The sequence below is a fragment of the Helicoverpa armigera genome, chromosome 24, assembly GCF_030705265.1.
Source record: "Helicoverpa armigera isolate CAAS_96S chromosome 24, ASM3070526v1, whole genome shotgun sequence".
In the NCBI taxonomy this organism is placed as follows: Eukaryota; Metazoa; Arthropoda; class Insecta; order Lepidoptera; family Noctuidae; genus Helicoverpa; species Helicoverpa armigera.
The window spans coordinates 9,140,182-9,164,971 of record NC_087143.1 but is presented as its reverse complement, the minus strand read 5'-3'; the positions used below and the strand labels follow the sequence as shown (position 1 = coordinate 9,164,971).

The 24,790-nt window shown below is 33.9% G+C and overlaps 1 protein-coding gene across 1 annotated transcript in view; it reads right to left on the bottom strand.

Moving 5' to 3' along the window:
- The window catches only part of LOC135118670 (protein madd-4-like), a 316,932-nt gene extending 293,255 nt beyond the window's left edge, over positions 1-23,677 (bottom strand). The window contains exon 1 of the mRNA XM_064041267.1: positions 23,581-23,677. The gene's annotated coding sequence lies outside the window, so the exon portion shown is untranslated. The remainder of the gene's footprint in view (positions 1-23,580) is intronic.
- Positions 23,678-24,790: the final 1,113 nt, after the last annotated feature.

Below are 24,790 nucleotides of genomic sequence, written 5' to 3'. Positions count from 1 at the left end.
AGGTAGGTCATATCACACCACTATTCGATTAGACTGGAAGCCGACCCCAACATAGTTGGGAAGATGATGACGTATGGATTTATAATTGACAACTTATGAGGATCAAACTTCTAAGGATTAGGATCAATTATTGGAGCGCGTTTTTAATGATTTAATCATAAGATATCTACAGATTTTTTGTATGCAATAAAAAAAGAGGCTGAACCATAATTGTCGGCGACTGTACAAAACCATCCCTGAACACACGGCAAGTTTTAATGGAAATCACGAATATACGAGACAGGTGGTGGAAATACTTCAAGTGGAAAAGGTCAGGGTTGAATAAATAGGAGTTAATCGAGGATGCGACCTCCGCTGTCTTCAGAGAATATTTTTCGGCCATTTTTTTATGAGTTATAGTTTTTATTCTGAAGAGGATTTTGTGTTGTTTGGGGTAAATGCAGCGATGAATAATTTTTAAGTCATTTTTGAGACATGCAATGGTAAATACGCAGTTTTTTATGTACGTAGAATTGTAGACTAATAATATTAGTACAGAGATAACTTGTCAATAAAATTATTACAAGCTGAAGAATTCATGTGAAATACTGGTCCTGTTGGACAAAATCTTTCACTACCAGATAACATATTTATCGAAGAAAGTTACTTTGAGTTAAGTTCCGGGTGCATGAAATAGTTCCTAGATCTCGTGAAAAGTTGCAAGTGAAACCATTGGTAGTTAAGAAAGGACACTCTTTTCTTAGGTAGTTAATTGAATTGCTGCATATAACATTCGTTCTAACCTTTTAAACATTAAAACAACTCAATTTGTAAAACAATAATAAAATTCAAAATCTTCGTAAACGTTGGTGTTTGATTAATTTCTCATTGTTTTGTTTTAATTGGTGTCTTCTGATTGTGTTCGTTTCATTTCCAGAGCTCTTCATTAGCTTGTTAGAAGTTTATTTACTGGGAGCTATTTTTGTATGCTTCTGGTTATTATATTTCTTTTGTGCTTGTCTTACACGTGTATTTTTAAGGTCTAAAAAAACAGGGTCCTATTTTGTAAAGATGAATAAATGTTATTAATAAAATCATAAAATCAGAACCAGATTTTAATGAGGTGTGTATCTTTCAAAATAATACTCGCCACTGAAGCTTTAATAGCTTGAGTTTCATCTGACCAGGATATTTTTTTTATGGATCAACCATTTAATTTTATGAGTATTTGTTATTAAGGCTCCGAAACTACCAAAACCATATGAAAATTAAAAAATATATTTTCCTGGTCAAAATGACTAGCCTTACATTGCAGCTTCTATCCCCATGCACTTAATAAACCCTCTCAAATGAAGTTCAAATCACCAAGACATATTAACCACAGTTCAATAGCTAGCAAGTTTCGGCAGCCGTCACTCACAAGTAAGTTTAATAACATGTCTCTGACACAGCATCCACATGGTTAACTCAGATCTTATGACAAATTGACTAAGTTCCCTCTGTTTTGACGGGAACGGATTAATCTTATAGTTACAGGTTTTTTGGTTAAGATTGATGTTAATGGTAATGCAGTGATGGCAGATTTTAATGTAAGGTCAATTAATGTCTGGTTTATTTATTTATTCAATACTTTTTAAACGTTTTGCATAATGGTGGACTTAACGCTCTAGGCGTTTTCTACTAGACAACCGTTGCGTGGTGGAGAAACAATTCTTACTAAACTTAATCCTTCCACGTTCCATGTTTTTGGGTTTCGAAGTGCAGAACTCTTTTTAGTCAACATCATCAGCCTTTTAATCGTCCCACTGCTGGGCTGCAGCCTCCTCACACACGGAGAAGGATTGAGCGTCAATCACTACACTTGCTAAATGAGGGTTGGTGATTTCAGACTTTATAGTTCAGGTTTCCACGAGATGGTTTCCTTCACCTGTAATCAGTTATTTGTGTCAAAGATTCTTTTGGATATTCTCATTTATTTTATATTAAAATACATAGACATTAGGCACCCACAATTTACATTTTTGACACGCTATTATTTTAGCCCACATTACATTTTTTGTTCTGGTTATATTTAGAATCCCTTATCAACTTCGGAACCCTTTTCATATTGTTTGATTTATAGCCAAAGGTCTCATACAAGTTATCTAGAATATTAAAATCTTAGAACATCCGTCTTCAAGGGTGCGAAAACCTGAGGGGTCTCACACTACCCTCTGCATCCGTTAGGGTGTTCCAAGAGTTGACTGGTCAAGACGCAAAATATAGGTTCCTGATGGTCAGGAACCAAGAAGATATGAATTTTTAAAAGTTTTTTCGTTTTTGTAAACTTGATCTTCAAAAAGTGTTCATTTTCACACCTGGCTCACATGTAAACGCAAAGTTCTTTAAAAATATTTACGAGTACAGTAAAAGTGTTCTGTGTTCTTGTAACTATACCTCGTTTACAGCCTTTCCTAACAAATTATATTTATGTAAACAGATGCCCAGCATTCTTCCGTTATTTTCTCTAAAAGGATTTGATAGATGAGGACATAATGAATTAGCTTGTTCTTTAGAACGACATAAATTAAAGTATGTACTTAATTTATGGTGAAAGATAAATTAGTAGATTTGCCTATAATAATATAGTGTTGGAAGTATATAACTTAACGAGCCAAAATTTCACCAAAACTGTCAGCCGTTAATATGATACCCGCCTTACAAGTCAGTGCTTCTAGAATATTCGATTAATAATAATTTAGTTGGACCATAAATCACACAAAGGCATATTGTTGTGAACTGTTGTCGTTATTGTGGAAGTAAGACTATCCATCTTGGGAGGTGCCTCTTAATTTCACTTGGAACTTTGTCTTAGTGAGCTTGGTAATAGTGTTCTGATTAACGCGGATTTTAGGCAACATTATTATTTAATTGGTATGCTACGAATAATATATTTGATATGTAATGTTACTGACATGAGAACGCATATAACTTCATTATGTATTTCGGGAATGACACTTTTATATTAAAACACTAGCTTCTACCCACGGTTTCACCCGCCTCCCGAGGAAACGATTTCACCCAGCTAGATAAAAATTAGCTTATAATTAAGGGATTCTAATATACATGTATGTATAGGCTACATGACTGTCAAGTTTCATCAACATCCATGGTTGAAAGAGGAAGAAACCTCCATATATCATAAGTCATGTAAATATGTATTGTAAATATCTATGTAAATATTTATGTAAATAATTAATTAGCCACACAAAAAAAAAATCATGAATCGATTATAATATTAGTAGAATATTTACTCGTTTTAGACACTTTTCACTCATCTCCCTGCTACAACAGCGATCGATAATCACGTTCAAAAGTATAGTATCTAACACATGATATAAACAGTAGAAGTATAGCAACCTTATGCAACATAAAGCTGCCAACAGCCTCTGTTGTGATGTGCTGAACTTCGTCACGTGGGGTTACACTGACAGCATGTAAATCAGATATTTTAAAGAGAAGAGCTATATCTGTAGTGACTTGCATCATTTAACTATAATGATGATCGAACCTTTTTCAGTTCTTAGATCTCCGATTTGATCAATGAGCGGCAATTTCAGGGCTGATTATGGTATGATTATCTTTGCAGTTAAATAGTGTAACTTACCCTCTGATAATAGAAACAAAAGGTTATGTATAAAATGTATGTTTATTCATCGAATTAGCATGATTATTTAAGTAAACCGTCGCACATAGGTAATAATAATAATTATTTATTTTAAAATCGGTGAGAAAAAACAAACCAAGAAAAATTATTTAGGGCCAGAAATTATCATAGAAACAAAATAAGTTATACCAACTACGTTTGCGCAAAACTATAAATTACCCAACGTCATTTTATAAAACTGCTTTTCCTAAAATCCCGCTGCCACAGCGACCACACCACAAATCCATACCAAGTTTCAAACTCGGCACACAAAAGGGCTTTTCTCGTGAAATTTTCATATTACTTTAGTAGCAATAAGTGCGCCTCCCGGGATATGAAAAGCAATCTTCAGCAGATTTTATTACGTAAAAGGTAAACAGCGTTTAGTATGGATTATGTCCGTCCACCACGTTTCTTTAATATTCATAAAAGTTGGATACACAAGGCATTTTTGGTTGAAAATGGGATTTTGAAGCTAGGTGGTACGTTTGACCTTTTGGTTATTTTTGTGGGGAAAACTTCTAATTGTGTTTTTAAAATACTTTTTGCAACTGTTATACAGGAAATTTAAAACTGTATTTGGTAGTTGAAGAGATCATATTAACTTATTTTTATACACAGTATAATGAATCGTAATTCGATTTAGTGACAACAAAACTAGATTCATACCATCACAGAATTTCCTGTCCCTGTGCAATATTTTTATTCACGTACCCGAAAAGCAGCCTTCCTAAATAGGTAAATGGGCTATCTAATACAGTTTTTTTACCCAAATAGTATTTCCTGAGATTATTCTTTATTGCTATTTTTAAGTCTTCCGTAGCCAGTAGATAAATATTAACAACATGGCGTTTAAAACACACGTGAACATAATTACAAAGTCTTCACACAAACCTCAAGAAACAAAAAGATACATATTTATATAGGTAAACTCGATCAAACATGCTCAAAACTGGCGCCTCAATAAACAAGTTAAGTTCACAAACAACTTAAAATCTAACTAAGTTCAAATTATAAACACTTTAGATTCTGGCCGAACGCACCGTAATGTAATATTCGGGCGTGTGACGAAACTTCTATGTTCTAAACTATGTAAATGGGAAAAACAGAAGGTTTAATTTGTCCAGTCTTTGCAGTTTGTAAGTTTACAGAACCTCGCTTAGCGTCCGAAATTGATCCTCATTGATATTTCAATATAATATCTGACACTGATAATATTAAGAGATTCACTGAGAACCTTTAATCAGCCGGTAGTTTCTGTCATCCGGATATCTGATCGTTACACTACTATTCATCTCCATACTGATAAGTATAGGCTTACTAAAAGTTTGAATATGCGTCTGATATAAAATCGACAATATTTTGGCAACGTGGATAGACAAATGTGCTTGCGAAAACTACAGAACGAATTTGAATGAAACTTGACTCTAATACATCTTGAACATTAGAACAACATTATCTAGGTAATTTTCGTACGAAGAAAACCCACATACAACAGCTAGTTTCTATCATGAAGCTGTATTATATCTTTACATATTTTCATCCACAAATAATATAACATAAACCTTCTGCTATATAAATCATTATACGGTGCACACGTGCATTGAAACTGAAGGTACACGCTTCAAGCCTTTGAACATAAACTGCTTATAACGAACTAGCAGCTGCCTGCGACTTCGCTGGTTAAAATTTGCAAATTATTATGTGAACATAATTCAAAATCAGAAAAGAGCCTTTGCATTCCATTAGATACGAGTATATTTGAGGTCCGATATCCTCATAGGTAATAACCTTCTCACGTTTTACCTAGAGAAACCAAATCTATTATATTCTTCCGATATAAAGCTGAAGAGTTTGTTAACTTAATCGCATTAATCTCAGGAACGATTGGAATAATTTTTAAAAATCTATAAGTAACAAACATCCCATTTATCGAAGAAGTCTTTAGGCTTTTTTATAGGGATACGCATCTCACAGAAGCGGATAAAACAGTGGGCAGAACCTAGTTGTAGACAAAAATGTCCCACTGCTGGGCAAAGGCCTCCCTATCTCTCGTCCACACTTCCCGATCCTTCGACCAAGTCCACAAGTCTCTACTAAAAAGAAAATATATTCAGCAGTTTTGATACGGGTAGTCAGAAGCCAGTAAGTCTGACACCAGTCTAACCAAGGGGTATCGGGTTGCCCGAGTAACTGGGTTGAGGAGGTCAGATAGGCAGTCGCTTCTTGTAAAGCACTGGTACTCAGCTGAATCCGGTTAGACTGGAAACCGACCCCAACATAGTTGGGAAAAAGGCTCGGAGGATGATGATATTGAGCTGTTTTGAAAGCATAACAAACAACCTTACTTTCCCATTTATTACATACTTACATAGAGATATAAAGCCGATGTTATTCAGTAGAAATGGCTGCCTTTTATGTCTCACTAATTAGTCCCTGGCATTCAGTATTGACTGTTCATTCTATACTGTGCCTAGTGTTTAGAACTTAATGATAATTAACGAGAAAAACTAGATAATTAAGATAGAATACGCTAGGTTGTTTTGGTAACCTAGGTATTCGTTTTCGTTAGTATAAGTCTATTTCGCCTTCTGCCTAGACTTCACAAAAAATTAGGACTTTGGTAGCAAAAGCAGTGTTTTAGAATTTTTGGAGAATATTTTATTTTTCACAACAAGGTTTTAAACTTTTCTCTTAATCTAATGACAACTGTTTATTTCTTTAAACAATCTTTATTTTCGAATAAAAGTAACAGTATCTTATCTTTTCTAGTTATAGCTCTTAGGCTTAAATATACCTACGTTCATTTACGCTTATAAATAAAACCTAATCCTCCTTTTAACACAATCGGTTAAAAGCCCAATAACACATTCAATTAAGCAAAATCATCACATTTTCATTCGGTAACAGTTTAATATTAACCCTTAGTTAAAGTAGAACCGGTTCAAACTTAATACGCATCCAGGGATGAATTTAGAGCGTTCATAATGTGGAGCGTTTCTCGGGAGCCTTTGGAAGTGAGTCAAATACCTACATAGACTAGGTGTAGTTACAGACTGAGTAATACAGTGGTTCAATTATAATTGTAATACCTGTTATTTCAGTATTAAAAAAAGAACATAAAAGTGTTTTGACAAATACATATGAAGCGTTAATTTCTGCGTGATTTTAACCGATTTCCCAAATACTTTTTGCCTATTTTCTGCTCGTTCTCAATTTAGATGAAAAAATCGAGTTCGAAAAACGTAGACTTATTCTTGTTTTGTAAAGAAAAGCACTTAAAACATTTATTCTGTAATCGTATCTAGTAATACTCTGATGCTATAATAAGATTATTTGCAAAGTTTTCAAGATAAAACTATTTGAATTTATTTGAGTAGATAGACTGAATTTGTGTAGTTGTCAGTTGTAGACATTTATCGGAGTCAGAAGTAAGAAAATCTGACTTCCGAAGTCAAACATAAAATTATGGAAGTCAGAAAGACATAAAATGCAGGTTGTAGATTCTCTGATTGGACCACACAAATAACAATAAAAATATTCTACAGACAATAATATTTATTTTACATCCAGACCACACTCGATAAAATCTTAACCACGACTTAGAATTCAGACCGAAACAGTTAAAAACTTATTATACTATTCACATACTTTGATCCAAGATAACACCCATAAAAATATCCCACTTTATTTGTCAATACCAATACAAACGATACCGATATTTTATATCGATATTTAAACCGATCCGAATGATTCGAATAATTGAATCGATAATGAGCCATTAATATTCGTAGATAACACGAAACTTTCAATTTCATTGCGGTGTCACTGTGGAACGTTTATCAGAAGAACTATTATAATTTAAACGTTATTAAAGAAACTACATCCGAATGTGATTTCCAAGATTTATCATCGATCATTCAACTGTTTCCAAAAAACTCAGATTTTCAAAAACAGTTCAGTCCGAGAACTAGCTTCCAACTGAATTCCTACAATGTAAAAAATACCAAAATCACTGTGGGATTGCACCGGTGCATCGGAGAGCACGTTAATGTCGGTCCTGCGCCTGATTTCTCTCCGGTCGTGTCGGATTGCCGTCCCATCGCGCTATGAGAGTGAAGGAATAGTGAGTGCACCTGTGTCTGCGCAAATGCTTGTGCACCATAATATGTCCTGTGCCGCTGGCTGATGATGACATTCAGTCTGGACGCCAATTGTTATTCAATCTATCGATCGTTTCAATACCCTATCACAAACACCATGACTATCTAATGTTTTGATAGCCACACTATCAAATTAATTCAGTTACAGGCGTTTGTGGGATACGATAGTCAATTCCCTAAGCTCGACTTAGATATTGTTTAATATTCATAAATTACACGCAGTCACAGGCAATAGTTATCCTTAACACAACAGAACTTAGCCCGTATTGAGGCATAATTTTGACAGACAAACAAAGTAAATATATGTGGATAAAACTCAGTAAAGTCAAACTTAAGTTACTCTATGATCAAACTCAAGTCACTCTATGTCATTTCGGTCTTTACAAACACTTATGTACGTCAAAAATATTAAAAAAATATATTCTAGTTGCTTTCGATGGAGCAGAATGGGCAAGAAACTGCATGAAAAATTTTACCAAAAATGCTATACTTAGGTTCGTAAAAATCGTATTTATTTTATCAAGTTTCAAGAAAAACTGTTTCCAAATCAAATTAACCTACTGCATCATTCTCATCTGTGGTTTCTTTGAAAAATTCACATACAATTTACAGCCTCTCATTTACATAACTATAGCATCAATATCGACCTTAATCCAAAGTAATAAGGTTTATATTCTCTCAGCATTTTCAAAACTAGGTTATGGGACAAATATGTTTTTGTTACGCGCCTATAAACTGATTATTACTATTTTAACTGAGCATTTTTAAGTTAAATAAATATCGTAGTTAATTGTATAGGCGTCGTAAATATGTAACTGGTTTTAGGCGAAGCTTTGTTGGTAGCAGAGCGATAAATTGAGTAGAGTAAAAATTAAGTATTCCTGCATCAGCACTTTTTTAGAAGAAGCAAAAGTATTTTTTTATTTATTTAAGTACGACAAGAAAACAAAATGCCGATAATTTGCTTTTTCACGACAAAATTGCTCTAAAAAAACCGCTAAAGCTAGCCTATTAGCCGTTTACAACCACTAAATCACGAAAAAGATAATAAGGTGTGCTTAATTTCATAATTAATTAATCAAGGTAATACCTATTTAACAAAAAAAAGTCAGTGTTAGATAGGCAATTTAATCAAGAAAGGCTATAAGCAAGCTACTATTTATCCGACTGCGGGAAATAGTTCCCTCAAGATACAGGTGAGAGCGAGGTTCATATTTTGTATTTTCATTTCCGCGGTTTTCTAACAGTGTTACCGAGCCTTAATAAATAGAGAATGAATTCAACGGTTCGTATCAAAATATTTTATTGGTTTGATAACTATAATAATGCATTTGAGCTATGCTTATGAAGTTGTATAAAATATTGGTTGTACCATCAAACCTATTTATGTCATAGATGGTAAGCAGATAGATAAGGTTTGATTATACACAGTGGGTCCATGTCTCATTCAATATCATCATCATCATCTCAGCCATAGGACGTCCACTACTGAACATAGGCCTCCCCCTTAGATCTCCACAGATACCTCAGGTATCATTCAATCTGTATTTTCATAAATCCCAGTTATTATTTTTAATAAGAAATTGACTCTACTATAAGTTTCATACTAAAACGGCTGAAAAGTTTTATGTGAAAATAATAAGAATAGAACCCTTAAGATATTGTAAGTTTTTTTTATCGGAAAATTGCTACCCGAAAGTACAGCTAAAACCACGGAAAGCAGCTTGTATAATTCCAAGCTATGTCTGAATACAAATTTTATTAGAAAAAAAACGTACATCATTGCCAAATTCTTAACAAAAATATAAGTACATATTTAAGTTAGGGTACCTTCAAAGGAGAGCCAAAACCACGGTCCACAACTAGTTTAATTACAAGCTAGGTTGCCTAAAACAGTCTTGTGACTAGTTGGTGACGTATTAAGTTTCGCCAGTGACGTCACAAAGCATTTACCCTCGGTCGGTTAGGCCAAGTACTACAACACTTGATTGCTATTAGCAACTTTGATAAGTTTCGGCTATTATCACTGATTGCATGAAATGAAATGAAATGAAATGAAATGAAATGAAATGAAATGAAATGAAATTGTTTATTTTGCAAGTTGGACATTACATCACTTTTACACGTCATTTTAAGAACGCTGAGGCCGGCATTTCCTAACTGACTGATCCCTGAGAAGAAACGCCGAAACAAACTCAAGGGTCATAGTCTCCTTTAAAGTCCAAACATGTTATAAATGAAATAATTATGTGTGAGTGTCACCATGTACGCGGTCTGGAATGGCCTTTTGAGGAAAGAGCCACATCAGGCTGGAGCTGACCAGTCCCAACAGACGGCACGCATGCATCAGTCGTCGTGTAGCTCAACCATATCTTAGGGAGCTCAACGACCTGTCACACGACGATACCAGATCTGCAGAACATTTGCGTAGGCCATTCAAAAATACTCAAACCCGCCAGACAGTATTTATGTTATAAGAATATATAATGTTGCTCGCATACACGATACTCACATTCACAATAATAATAATAAATAAATAAATTAAAAAAAAATACAATTATAACATATAAATGTCAATAAAAAGAATGTCATTAATAAAAAGTTATCTGATGATAATAATATTTAAATGTCAAAAGTAACAATACACAGGCATTTAAAAAGATATCACTCACTAAGCGAGCAGCTCATTCCCAAGCTTCTTTATCATTTAAATAATCAGATATTTTGTAATATCCTTTTTTCAAGAGTTTGGATTTAATATGATTTTTAAATTTCTTGATAGGCAAATCACGAACCGCTTTGGGAAGTTTATTGTAAAAGCGTATACATTGACCCATGAACGAGTTGCTTACTCTGTGGAGGCGAGTAGCATGTACAGCAAGATTATGTTTATTCCTAGTATTTATTTTATTTTATTTATTTTATTTTATTATAATCGGAAAACATACAGTATTAACAACTAGGTAACAAAAATAACAAATTATGCATCTATTAACCAATAACATGTTTTCGCATTTAGGTTTTTATGAAGAGCATGCTTGAGAGAGAAAAGGAAACAAAATTAGGAATAATATTAAAAAAAAAAAAGGAAAAACTTAACTTAAACAAAACTACATTACTACACTGTAACAATAATAAGTGTTGCTACTAGATAGAACAGCTATCGAACCAATGTTTCGTCAGTAATTTATTCAATACATGTGGTTTAGTAACGAATAAGTCAAGTTCAGAAAAGTCGACCAGACTGTTGTAGAACTTTGCGCATCTTATAAAGAACGAATTCTGTCTGTAATTAGTATAACAACGGGGAACGTTAAGAAGAAGGAAGGGTGTTCTAGAAGATCTAGTGGGAACGCGTAAGTTAATCTTGGAAAGAAGTTGCGGGGCATCGATATAGGATTGTGTTAACTTAACGAGAAAAGAGATATCCGATATATTCCTTCGCGCCTTGAGTGGTAGTAGATGGTATCTTTTGCATCTCAATTCATAATTATGGTCGCGTGTTTTACACTTATACTGCAGGAATCGCGTAAAGTTTCGCTGAACAGATTCCAGTCTTGAGATATAGATGTCATACATGGGATTCCAGACCTGTGAACAGTACTCAAGTGAACTACGGACGAAGGAACAGTATAAGATTTTAATTATTTTGAGATCCGTAAACTGGGAACAAGACCTTTTTAAGAATCCCATGGCTTTGTTAGCTTTACTTACTATATGATCTACGTGCCTCTCATAGGTAAGTTTGGAATCATGTATCACACCTAAATCCCGTATGGAATCTACTCGTTTTAGCTGGTCGTTCTTTAGCGTATATGTGTAGGATATGAAGTTGGGCTTGCGAGTAAATGTCATTGAGTAACATTTTGACACGTTGAGTTCTAAATTATTGGACCGACAATAATTTTCAAGCCTATCGAGATCTTGCTGCAAGCAGTAGCAGTCCCCGAGGTTGTTTATGCATTTAAAGATCTTCATATCGTCTGCGTAAAGTAGAAATAACGAATTTCGAAAGCACGTATGAATGTCGTTTATGAAGATATTAAATAACAAGGGCCCAAGAAGTGATCCCTGGGGAACTCCTGAGGGGACTACATACCGCTTAGACACAACTCCATTGACTACAACAGCTTGGGAACGATTCTTTATGTAGGATGTTATCCACCGGTATAAGTTACCATGAATGCCTGCATGAAAAATTTTTTGCAAAAGGATGGTATGATCAATACGATCGAAACATTTACTATAATCAGTAAAAATACAATCCACCTGCCCCCCATCGTCCATACTTGTAGTAACGAAGTCGACAAAGGACAGAAGGTTAGTACTAGTCGAGCGATTTTTAAGAAAGCCGTGTTGTTGGGGAATAAATGTCGTAGAAAAAGTGCTATAAACTTGCTTGTAGATGATTCGTTCAAGAATTTTACCAAACAGGCATAATTTGGAAATGGGTCTATAATTATCGATGGCACTCTTAATTCCACTTTTGTGAACCGGTGTTATGTAGGAGTACTTCCATATACTGGGAAAAATTCCCTCCGTAACAGAACGCGTGAAAATAATCTTTAGAGGCTTAACTAAACCTTTGGCACACTTGACAATAAATAGCGGTGGTATGTTGTCGGGACCCGCGCCTTTAGTGAGATCCAAAGATTCTAAAAGAGTAAGCAGATGGTCAGAATTTATTTCAATCTCGCCTATGTTTAGTGCTGAGTCGGTAGGAGAAAAGGAACTTTGGGGAGCAGAATTTTGGGTTGAAGTAGGAAGGAAATTGGACTGAAAGTACGCAGCGAAAGCATCACTAATTTCATCATTTGTTTTATAGCAACAACCTTCAAATGACATACTGGACGGGAGAGTATTAGTGCCCTTTTTGTTCGCTTTTATAAAAGACCAGAACATTTTTGGATTTTTTATGATGGAAGCTTCAGTTCTAGTGATGTAAGATTTGTAACATTCTTCCTCAATTGCTTTGGCTCTGGTGCGAAGTAATATATAAGAATCGTAATCTGACGTGTTGCTGTAAATACGGTATTTACGAAGGTATTTATATTTCTCCTTGAGTATCTTTTTTAAACTTGAGTTATACCATGGGGGGTAGTTTGAAGGATAAATAGTTTTGTGAGGTATGTACTCAGTAATTAAACTCTGAAGGTAGTTATAAAAAATATCAACTGCGTCGTCTAACGAACCACAATGCAAGTTATCTTCCCAGGCGTACTCATTCAATAACCGATTGATATTATCGTAGTCCCCTGACTCATAATAAAGTTTCGTTCGGGGATTAGATTTTAATGGCACATCAAAAAGGCTACCAAGTTCAATATCGAGAGATTTATGGTGGTCATCTTCAGGAACAAAAGGATTGAGACAGGCGTTAACAGTCAAATCTACGTTTGATAATACTAAATCTAAAATTCGTCCCTTGGACTTGTTACAACAGTTATTGTATTGAATTAAGCTACACTCGGAAAGAATATCAAAAAAGTATGTTTGGGACTCTCCAGTTATACCTGAAGGTTTTAAACAGTTGCCTACACTTGACCATTCTACATTGGGCATGTTAAAATCTCCCAGTATTATAAAAGAGTCGTCGGGGTTTGAGTTTATAATAAGTGATAGACTGGAAGAAAAATTTCGTAACTGCGTCTCGTAGGAGTTCCCCAAATTCTGCTTGCACAGGTAAATAACACAAATGTTGAGTTTATGTATAGTGCGGTCCTTTTTTTTGAGGGTAATTGTAACCCAAAGATCTTCGGCTGATGATGACCAGTCGGAACGAACTTCAGCTGATAGTTCACGTCGCACTGCCAACATCACACCACCGCCCAAGGTTTGTTTAGTTTTACTATAATCTCTGTCCCTACGCCAAATTAAATACTCACTACCAAATAGTTCACTGTCGCTAATACTATCCAACAACCAGGTTTCTGTAATCGCAATAACGTTATAAGAATTTAAGAATACATTACGTTTGAACGTATGCGTCTTTGTTCGCAAACCCCGCGTATTTTGATAGTATAACTCAAATGAAGCCATATTTATAGATAAGAAAATAAAGATATGATAAAAATTCTAATAATATAATTATAAATAGTATAATAACATACGCCCCTAGACCGAAGTAGTAAATAGTTAACTTAGACAAACAATACGAATTATAGTATTTAAGTGCAACACCACAACCACAGTATAAAGTGAGTACAAAAAATACCATGCGCAATGAACATCAGACATTTGAACAAAGTTAGAAATGTTTTTACGAACGTACATTAAATTTTCAAAAATATATTGAGAGGCAACAGTCAGAATGTTTATTTCTTTGAATTTCTCTCTGAGAGAAACTTTTGGACCCAGATTATAAATGGCTCGAACAGCTCTTTTCTGTAAAATAAATATAGTTTCAACATCCGCACAGTTTCCCCAAAGGAGAATCCCATACGTCATTGAACTATGAAAGTAACTAAAATAAACTATTCTGGCTGTGTCCACATCGGTGATAAGTCGGATCTTTTTAATAGCATAGGCGGCTGAACTAAGCCTTCCTGACAATTTAACTATATGTGGGCCCCATTGGAGTTTGGAATCAACGGTCAAACCAAGAAATACCGTTGACTCAACAGGCTTCAACTCTACTCCATTTAGTTGTACATTGGTGTGTAACTGCCTTACGTTAGGCGTTGAGAATTTAATTAACTTCGTTTTAAATTCATTTAAAAGAAGATTATTGACATTAAACCAATGAACAACCTTTGAGAGTGCATTGTTAACTTCGTCAAATAATTCAGCATATTAGAGAGTGTCATTGAACATCCTTGGCAGTCGTTACGGGTAGTCAGAAGCCAGTAAGTCCGACACCAGTCTGCCCAAGGGGTATCGGGTTGCCCGGGTAACTGGGTTGAGGAGGTTAGATAGGCAGTCGCTTTTTGTAAAGCACTGGTACTCAGCTGAATCCGGTTAGACTGGAAGACGACCCCAACATGATTGGGAAAAAGGCCGGAGGATGAGGCATATTAGAGAGTGTAAGGGGGCAAACTAATATCGCCCTAACTATATGCTTTATTTGGTAACCTCACCTGCCTAGATAACTGAGTTGAGGCGTTCAGATAAGCAATCCCTATAAGTAAATACTGGTATTCAGCTGCATTCAGTTGGAGTGGCAGCCCAGATCAGCTTAGTTGAAAAAAGCTAGGAAAATGATTACATATTAGAGTAATTAGTAGCCCAATAGAAGTAGTAGCGAGGTCAAACAAAACATGGATGCGTTACTTTAGACCTTGAAAGAAAAATATTGTTTTACTTTGCTCGCTTCAAAGTTTAATTGCCAGTCAAACCATAGCAACGAAATGCTGTTACACTAAATTTTTTTTATCGTGTTGAAGTTAGCTATAAACCGCCAATCTACCTTGAGAAGCATGGACATGAATACAAGAAAAGACTTTAACACACAAGGCCGACAAATAGGTCAATGATGATGTTACAACCAACCATATCGCATTTCAGACATATAGCTTCATTAAACGAATAAATATCCAAATTTTTTGTGTCAAATAAATCTCTCTAAAGATATTATAACTTAACTGGTTTTAAAATTGGTTCATATGACAGTTTAGAACTTAATAAATGTGCGGTTATATATATAATGCGTTTAAGATTAAAGATACGTTTGATCGAAATAACTTGAGCGTCTCATAAATAAAGTCGGGTTCGGAGTTATTCGGTAAATGCCTTTTCTCACAGTTCAGTTAACTTTTGTAGCGTTAATAGATTAGAGATTAGAAGACCACTTTAGTTTGGTTTTTTAGCCTTTGGAAGCTATTATTTTGGTTGATAATGTTTGAATAATATTTGCAGTCTGTTAAAGTTATATAGCAAAACTTTAATGACATATTTTGAAAACATAAGTACCTATTTATATTATGTTTTGGTCAATAAACTAGCAAATATACTCCATTTACTGAAAAATGCTTTGTACCGTTATGATTATATATTAACTACACATTATGTACATATTAAAAATAAAAAGCTCAGGAGTTGAGTTGTTGGTAGTCGGTTTATGTGCTTATCTCATAATCGAATTGTCCGATCCGAAACACTCGTTCAATATTATAGAACTAATATACACTGATGACAGACTTTTTAGTACTAAGCTTAAACCGCAAGAGCCAGTAAATTGTTAATTTCTTTAAAATATACAAATTATAAACGAAACTTTGCGTCCACTAACAAATAATTCGTGTTAATACTTGTACTTGTTTCAGTTTCAACAGTTACACTAATGTCTGTTTGTATGTATAATTGTAAGGTAGCACGCGACACCGTATCTTCTAACTGGTAACTGAATGAGTTTTTGATGTGTACACCGTTATTTTGGTATAATTAACCATTTTGTTCGCGTTTATTGTTTTTTTTTTTTTTTGTAGTTAGATTATAATTTGGTGGAATTTTCAGTTAAGTAAAGGTATGTTCTTTTATTTGTGAAAATACAATTTCGTGATAGGCTTGTACGAAGATTCATTTTCTTGCTTGAAAAATATGCCTCTGGTTTGTAATTGGGTGTTTTTATTCTAAGCTCGTTTTATCTGATATTATGTAGGACCTATGCTAAGAAAAATAAGTTTCATGTACCTACGAACATACGCGTAACGTGTATCTATTTATAAATATATAGCCTGTAACTGTATGTAGTTTATCAGTTGTGTTCGCACATATAACACAAGCTTATAAATAGCTTACCGTGAGGCTAACCGACTGTGTGTGAAAGGTGTTCAAATATTATTATTATATAGCCAACTTTTATAAAGTCATTATAAACGATTATATTGATGACGATCAATGTAAAATAAGCTCAGCTCAAAAGCTCATTTTCATCAAATTATATTAAAATCACTCATAATACCAATATTGTGCACTTCATAAAATTAAAACAAATAACCAATAAATATTTTAATAAATCGCTCCATCTGATAATGAGTACATATTGTAATTAATTCGGATATCAATACGATGTAATCATTTAAATTAAAAACATTGAAAATTTTCATATTCAAGAAAATTATTTGTGTAGTCAATATCACTATGTATTAACATAATATATATTGATTGATAAAATAAATGCGATATTTTACCAAGTTTAACGGTAAATTAAATTGAAATTTGTAGCATTTTATACGCAAAAAGAATACACACATGAGATCAAGTCATAAAAAATATGGATGTCTTGAATGCATGTACCTACGTTTATAATCACAAGTTTAACGTCATACAAAATGTCAGAATCATTCCATACTTAACTTTTGAAGATTGTTTCTGCAAATTAACTGTTTAATCTATACACAATCAGGACTTGACTGAAAATGGCATCGAGCCAGTATAGAATATTTATGTATCGTGATCAAGTCAAAATTTATGTATTAAAAACATTTAACTTACATGTTTTGCGGAAAAAAATAACTTTTTATTGACGATAGATTCCTACGCCTAGAATACCACTACCTTACGGTAAACCAACGCAAACAACTTAGTACATATTCAACGTTTCCCATTCAATAGTCTAGTACCACTTCATTAATATATAAAAGTTAAGTCCGCGAAGGCATTTGCATCAATTAATTAAATACAACTCGGCCCTGGCGCCGTAGTTAACAGGTATCGCTAAATTATATGCAATTATATGCAATCATATGCATTATATGCACTGTCCTTGCGTCTGAGATTGAACGACGTGATTTTAAATGTGGAGTAAGTAGTGTCTCCACGTGGTGTCGTGCGCATTTTATACGTTTAGGACTCGTCAAATTCAATATTCAATTTATTATAAGATTCAGTCGATGCAATCTGGTATGCATGCAATATTATAGTGATACTCGTAGTGAAGCTCCCTGACACCCGAATTTATCATATGCTTTTATTATTTCGTATTGGGACTTCCCAATATCACGTGTTTCACATTTAAACACCTACTTGCAAACCTTAATATCATCCTCCGAGCCTTTTTCCCAAACTACGTTGGGGTCGGCTTCCAGTCTAACCGGATGTAGCTGAGTACCAGTGCTTAATATATTAATTATTAATAATAAGCATTTTTTTTTTACAACTTAAATGAAACCTAGCTTTTATTTACAGTCATATGATGCTTGAATTATGATTAATTTATAGCAATTAAAACGTTTTCTGTTAATAGGTATAGAGATGTAGCCAGGATCGCTGGGAAGACCGAGCCAAGTAACCACCCTTGGTTTTCGTTCAGCAGTGAATGTCTTTCCGTTGAAACGTCAACGATGAAAACGTTTTCAATTTAGTTTTCTTGTATTTTTATTTTTGGTAAAGGACAGGCTGTAAACAGATAAAATCCCCAGTTCATCAAGCACAAGTGATAATTAAGTTATTGCGCAGTGTTCGCGGTGATTAACCGACTGCAAACATGCGAGGTTGTGTTGTTTACATGCTCATTATCAGCCAGTAACGTTGTAATTCAGAGGGTAGATGCTATCTCTTGTTTTTGGCGAAATTTCTATTCGGAACGATATCATTTTGGTTTTAAATTGCTCCTCAGAAAGTCATAGACTAGTTAGCTCGAGATTTTTTATTGAGGTACGGTTGTCGTCAAATATCTTTATCCCTCTGAAGTAAGCTACTGATGACTTCATGATAGTCAAAGTGCACGACTTTGCACGTCGTAATTCAGTAATTTAAAGCCTTACATATGCGCAAATATGTATGTTTGATCATTGCAGCATTACTTTTACCTTTGACTTCATTCTGAAGAGTCAGATAGTTATTCGCTCTGCATTATCCTAGATGTATCCAGTTAGACTGGAAGCTCACCTAAACATTTTTAGTTGTGAAAAACCTTGGCAGATGATGAATGCGGTACTAAACTAACTAGCCTATTTACATTTATGAAACAGAAACGTCATATAAATGAAGTACCTTCACTCCCATAAGATTAAAAGTCAATATTTAACATCTGGGCAACTCTTCGATAGAAACAAGCTTAATATTACTTTTTAAAATCTACCGTAGTGTTGGCAGCCGTCAAACAAAATTAACAAAACGTACAAAAATCAAAGCAAACAGGTTTGATTTATAAATTCATTAAGTTGTTTATGTCGTCAACAGTTGAAGGTGTAAATCTTAGTGATTTAGCTGCGTAACCCAATTCTATTGGTGGCACCCTATTTATTTGTAAATTATTATACGATTTATGTACTATAAAATCGCTGTTTTACTCGCAGTTTTACTTGAGTTTAGAAATTAAATCAACTAAAAGGGTTCAGGAAAAGAGTAAACACAAGATACGGGTTAAAAGACATACCTAATTGGAATATAAAATTGAAGAGTTTTTCTAATAATCTCAGAAACGACTGGCCCGATTTGAAAAAATCTTTTAATGCTAGATAGCTCGTTTATCGAGGAAGACTTTGTATTATCCAGGTGCGCTGACTAATTTCTATCCGACACGGGTGAAACCTCTGGTTGAAGCTAGTTTATTTCTACCTATAGGTAGATAACAAAATAATTCCAAATTACGTATTTTATGGTTGTAAAGATAGAGTTGAAGAATTTTAACAGAAACGCATATAAATCGGGCTGACACTATTCTGCATCGCGTGAAACCAAAACTGCAATAACGTATGTAAACACATGCGATGCAAAAATGTGACCTATTTGCACCAAATTACAGTCCTGTCCTCGGTGGTGTAGTGAACATTATTTATACGTATGTATGTAGTAAGACTATCTAACATCATCATCATCATCAGCCTATCGCAGTCCACTGCTGGACATAGGCCTCTCCAAGACTGATCTCTCTGTAAAACTATCTGATGTTTGTGAAACAAAACGGACCACCCACCCCAATTGAAAATTTTATAAGCCCTTTCCTTACTCAGTTGCATCTGGTTAGACTGGGAGCCGACCTCAGTCATCATCATCATCATCCTCCTGCCCTTATCCCAATTTTATTTGGGGTCGGCGCAGCATGTTTTCTCCTTCCATACTCTTCTATCTGCCGTCATCTCACAAGTAACATTCTTTCTTCTGAGAGCCGACCTCAGTATAGTTGGGAAAAAGCTAGGCAAGTAATAAAACCAGATTCTTATTAAGAGTATGCACTGGACGAATAAATATCCTATGAGCTTTTAATAAGACCACTGAGTAGATTGTTTTCATATTGATTTGTTCCTATTTAAGTACGCTTTCGAAATATCTTGTGGCTAAGCGTAAATACATACATATCCGTATGAAAGGACCCAGTTTTTTCTCGGGCTATTTACAGTTTACGTACTCCAGTTAATTAATTATAAGAACAAAACAAACCACAATACATATAAAATTACCTTCCTTCTTCATTATATTTGTCCAACGTCCCACACAATAATAATCTCCATTATTACTTATTCTTCTCCATTATTATGATTCTTCTCCATTATTCTTGTACTCACAATAACTTCTCAATTTCAATCGTCATTTTATGAAAAACTTCGCCGACTTCAAATCCTATAGCAAAATATAATATTTCAATGCTCAAGTTTGGATTAAAATTTAATATACCTTAGCTTTTCGAAGGAAGGAATTATTTTAAAAGTAAACTTTATTGAAGACTGATTAAGGTTTAATTTACCTTCAATATGTAGAAGTACCTGAGTTAGAAAGATTGGCTAATACTTTATGTAGGTACTTTTTATGAAAATAAGATTGGTATAGAAGTTACCAAAAGTAGATATATTCCCAATGTTATGCAGTACTCTAAAATGTATTCATTCATAAGCAGTTACAACCTGTTTTCAGTAATGCATAGTTATGTCATCGTCAAAGTACTGTCCTGAATTTGACCAATATTTAAATCGTAAGAGAATTTCGTGACTAAGTTAAAACTAACAACGGATCGATCGATAATAAATAAATAAGGTTAAGCAATATCTCAAACATTTTGTATGATAACGCACTAAAAGTATTCTAAAAAAGATTTTAATATTCTTTAAACAATAAATGGTAACCTTTTATAAAATAATCACAAACATCTTAACTTTATCTAAAACAATTTACTTCCTAAACTCCATTTTGAACTGCACTATAAAACTGTAGTGACCACACGGTTCAAGCAAGCTTAAACAATATTATATAAAAATGGAGACCGTCCCCGTTTCGTGAGCGTCTCATTATAATGAGCTTCAAGGATTTTCTAGAAAAGCTAAGCTGATAGGATTAACTTTTTACTGTGGCGTTAACTGTATCATCAAACTACTTAACTGAGGAAAGGTAATGTGGAAATATTCTTTGGTAGAAAGGTTTTTGTCGGTTTTGGTAAGGTTTTGGATTTTTTATACACATACATAAGTTGTGCTATTTTTTAAGAAGTATAATGAATAAGAAGAAGATAAGAAGATTAAGAAGTATAAATGATGTATTTACTATAATTGTATATTTGTTGCAGATGTGCACTTTGACATAATAACATTAAATAATCCATTCAGTAGGTATAATTTAATGTTTATGCTTGTTTTTTTGTGGAAAGTCAACAAATGATCATCCCTTCGTGGGTGCAGCGTGATGGAGTGTCAGACTCTTACTGACTAAAACCCACCATGTTCCGTGGGTTGGGCAGTTCCATTACGTATAGAGCCTCTCCATATTTTTTGCATCTCAATCTCTTTATTCTTTATGCTTATATCTGATTGATTCTAATCCTTCTTGAAGCAAATAACTTAACAGTACACTTTTTATGAGAACGGCATAATTATGGTATTTAACAACGATTTTACAACCAATTGATAAACTAACCAATATAATAACTACGTGCATAATAATTGAATTCAGTTTTAGCACTCTATAAAGTGTGAAATAGTAATCCTATGGCGTTAGCAGTGTGCAAAATTGATCATTAGCCTCTCAATTGAGTTTGCTCCATTTCAGTTCCATTCACAATTACTATTTTATTAGTCAACACCACAAAGCTGGAATTGGTAAATATTACAACAGTTATCAAAATACTGGACAAAAAAATATTAAAATATCGAAAAACTCATCCGCAGCCCTCTCAACTGTAAGCGTGCCCAACAATTTTTTTTTCGAAAATTATCAAAATAAAGGTCCTGTATTTTGACAATGATGAAAGACAAAGGGGCTAGCCCTTTAGTCAAAAGCCGAGAGACGAGTGACAAAAAATCTTATGACTGCTAAGCCCGACGGATTGGAGAGCTCGTTGAAAGTGCAGAAGCCATTTTGACAAAGAGGGTTCCCTTCTATGGGTAACTGAGACGAATTGTTTGGAAAACTCCCTTCCCCTAAATATTAGCTTACCTACTGTTTTACATAGATATATAGGTGTAGCTATTATTATGAGCCGTTACACGTGGAGTATAATTTTCTTGAGGTTTGTTTGACTGAAAATAATGATCATATCTGTGGTGAAGCGAACTGAATTTGTTTGCTTGAATGCGCTTATCTCAGGTAATACTAGATTTATTTGAAAACTGTTTTTAGTGTTAGATAGCTGATTTGCCGAGAAAGGATATAAGCAAGTTTTTATCTTGCTCGGAGTATTTTCTATGGGCTCCGGGTGAAACCGCAGTTGAGAGGTATTTTTAATGATATTAATTTGTAATAAAGTGTTAGTTTATATGATTACAATAAGGGTTATTCGTATTCATTTCAGAATATGTAGCTACACGTAATATTGCGATTACAGTGAAAGTAGACCTAATTTTAGCTACAAACGACAAAATAAGCACCAAAAAAAGTAACAAAAGCCCATTCATTCTTTACCAGACGTTTCCGAAACTTGTACTTAGTTAATTATTAAGTAACAATGATTTCATTCACTCATTCACTCTGAGTAATTAATTGACAGAGTGAATGGCACGCGACATGTCTTGAGCGATTGTTTGAAAACTTCCGACAAACGAGTTCGTTATTTATTTATTAGAAAACAATTGTTGCAATGTCTTGAAGGAGTTTTGATTGGCAAATGATGTGACATAAACGGGTGTTTTATTTGTTAACTTATTGTAATTTAAGCTCTTAAAGAAGCTTAACTAAGTAATTAGCTTAATAGGTATCTGACCAAAAGCTTAACCTTTCGTATCTAACACAGATTGTTTTTGTTTTTTATCATGGAAGTAAAATGTGCAAATATGAGAATGGGTAAGAGTTTTCTCCCATAAATACCTACTTGAATTTTTCTAAAACTTAGCACAGAGATAGAGCACTTTCTGGATAAGATGAATGCGGTAGGCATATCTATGCAAAACCTTCTTCCTTGCGACAAAATATCACAAAGTGCAGTATTTCTACTATTATAACAACAAATAGGTAGAAATACCTACAGTAAATGTTGTTATTTATTTTATTACAATTGCAATTGTTAACCTAAATCCACCCTATTAGGGTATAATTTACCGTGCACACGATTCGCCGCTACAATAAATTCTTTTAACTACCTAAGAAACATAAACAGTGGAGAACGAGTCGAAATACATTTTAACCCTTAAAAGCTCGAGTGTCGGCATAAACTCAGTTTAATTACGACAAATACCTGTCTAAGTCAGGCTAACAAATACATGAGGACTTTAACAGCTGGATTATTAAATTGTAAATAAGTAAATTTAATTTATAGTCCGTTTTAGAAAAAATCTTGATTTTCCGAATTTTTTTTTTTAAGAAAAACCTTTTTTCACTAAAGCTTGATTTATTCGTGTTTGTAAAAGATTCAATAATTACTACTAATACTTATTAAAATTAAATACTCACACCAAAAAAAAACAGGAACGTATCCCAAAAAAAATTCAAACGTCAAAAAATCCACAACACTTGCGTCTCCTCAAAAAAAATCACTGCACTTCAAATTTTTCAACCAGACTGAAAAAAAACAACAATTATTTTTTTAAATGCGCTTAGTATTAACCAATCACTGTTTTGACACTTTCACAGTAAGATTTTCTCGTTAACACTGCAACGATCACGTTCGTCGAAGTAAGCCCGTGCGGTTCGGATCGCTCCCGCCGTCAACTGACGACACGACCGGGCACGTCAGCGGCGTATCACGGAATGCTCTGCGCATGGTTATTCTATAGTACTATGAACGAAGTCGCAATGCGTTAGACTACACTTAAAATCAGCCTTACACGCTTTGCTCGATAGACCTTATTTTTTTTTTACTCGATCGAGTTGATTTAATAGACGCTTGCAGTGCAGGGTTAATGAATGGGATTCAATGAAATTGTTTTTGTATTAAAGATTGATTTGTGATTTAAGTAAAATGGGTTGGTTTGATTTCTTTGAATAGATTCTAGAGCTATCTATTAAGGCTTTTTAATACATTTTTGTTTAAGTAATATTATATTGGTATGTTTGTCATCGACATATGTATATAAAAGAATCTTGCAGTCTTAAGTTTGTATTTATGTCAGCATTCCCCATATAGGTATGTGTTTTAAGGAAATACTATGAACGAAGTCGCAATGCGTTAGACTACACTTAAAATCAGCCTTACACGCTTTGCTCTATAGACCTTATTTTATTTTTTTTACTCGATTGAGTTGACGCTTGCAGTGCAGGGTTAATTATGCAATTCGATTGAATGGGATTCAATGAAATTGTTTTTGTATTAAAGATGGATATTGAGATTGATTTATGTTTTTAAGTTATATTGGTTGAAAATCAGTTTCCAATTTATATAATTTTCTTTGAATAGGAGATGGTTTTGTTATTATGGTTTTTTAAGCAATATTTCTTCAAGGAATGTTGTATGTATTTTCAATGAAATATAAACCAGAATCTAGCAGTTTTAGCTTATATTTCTGTCAGCATTCCGAAAACTTGTATTTTTAAGGAATTTCGTATAAACTATGAACCATAGCTAGAAATACGATTACTAGGAAAACTATTATGTTTCACTATAACAACTCAGGTTTTCTCTGTAGGTTTGTATATTCTTAAAATGAAACAACTATACTAGTGT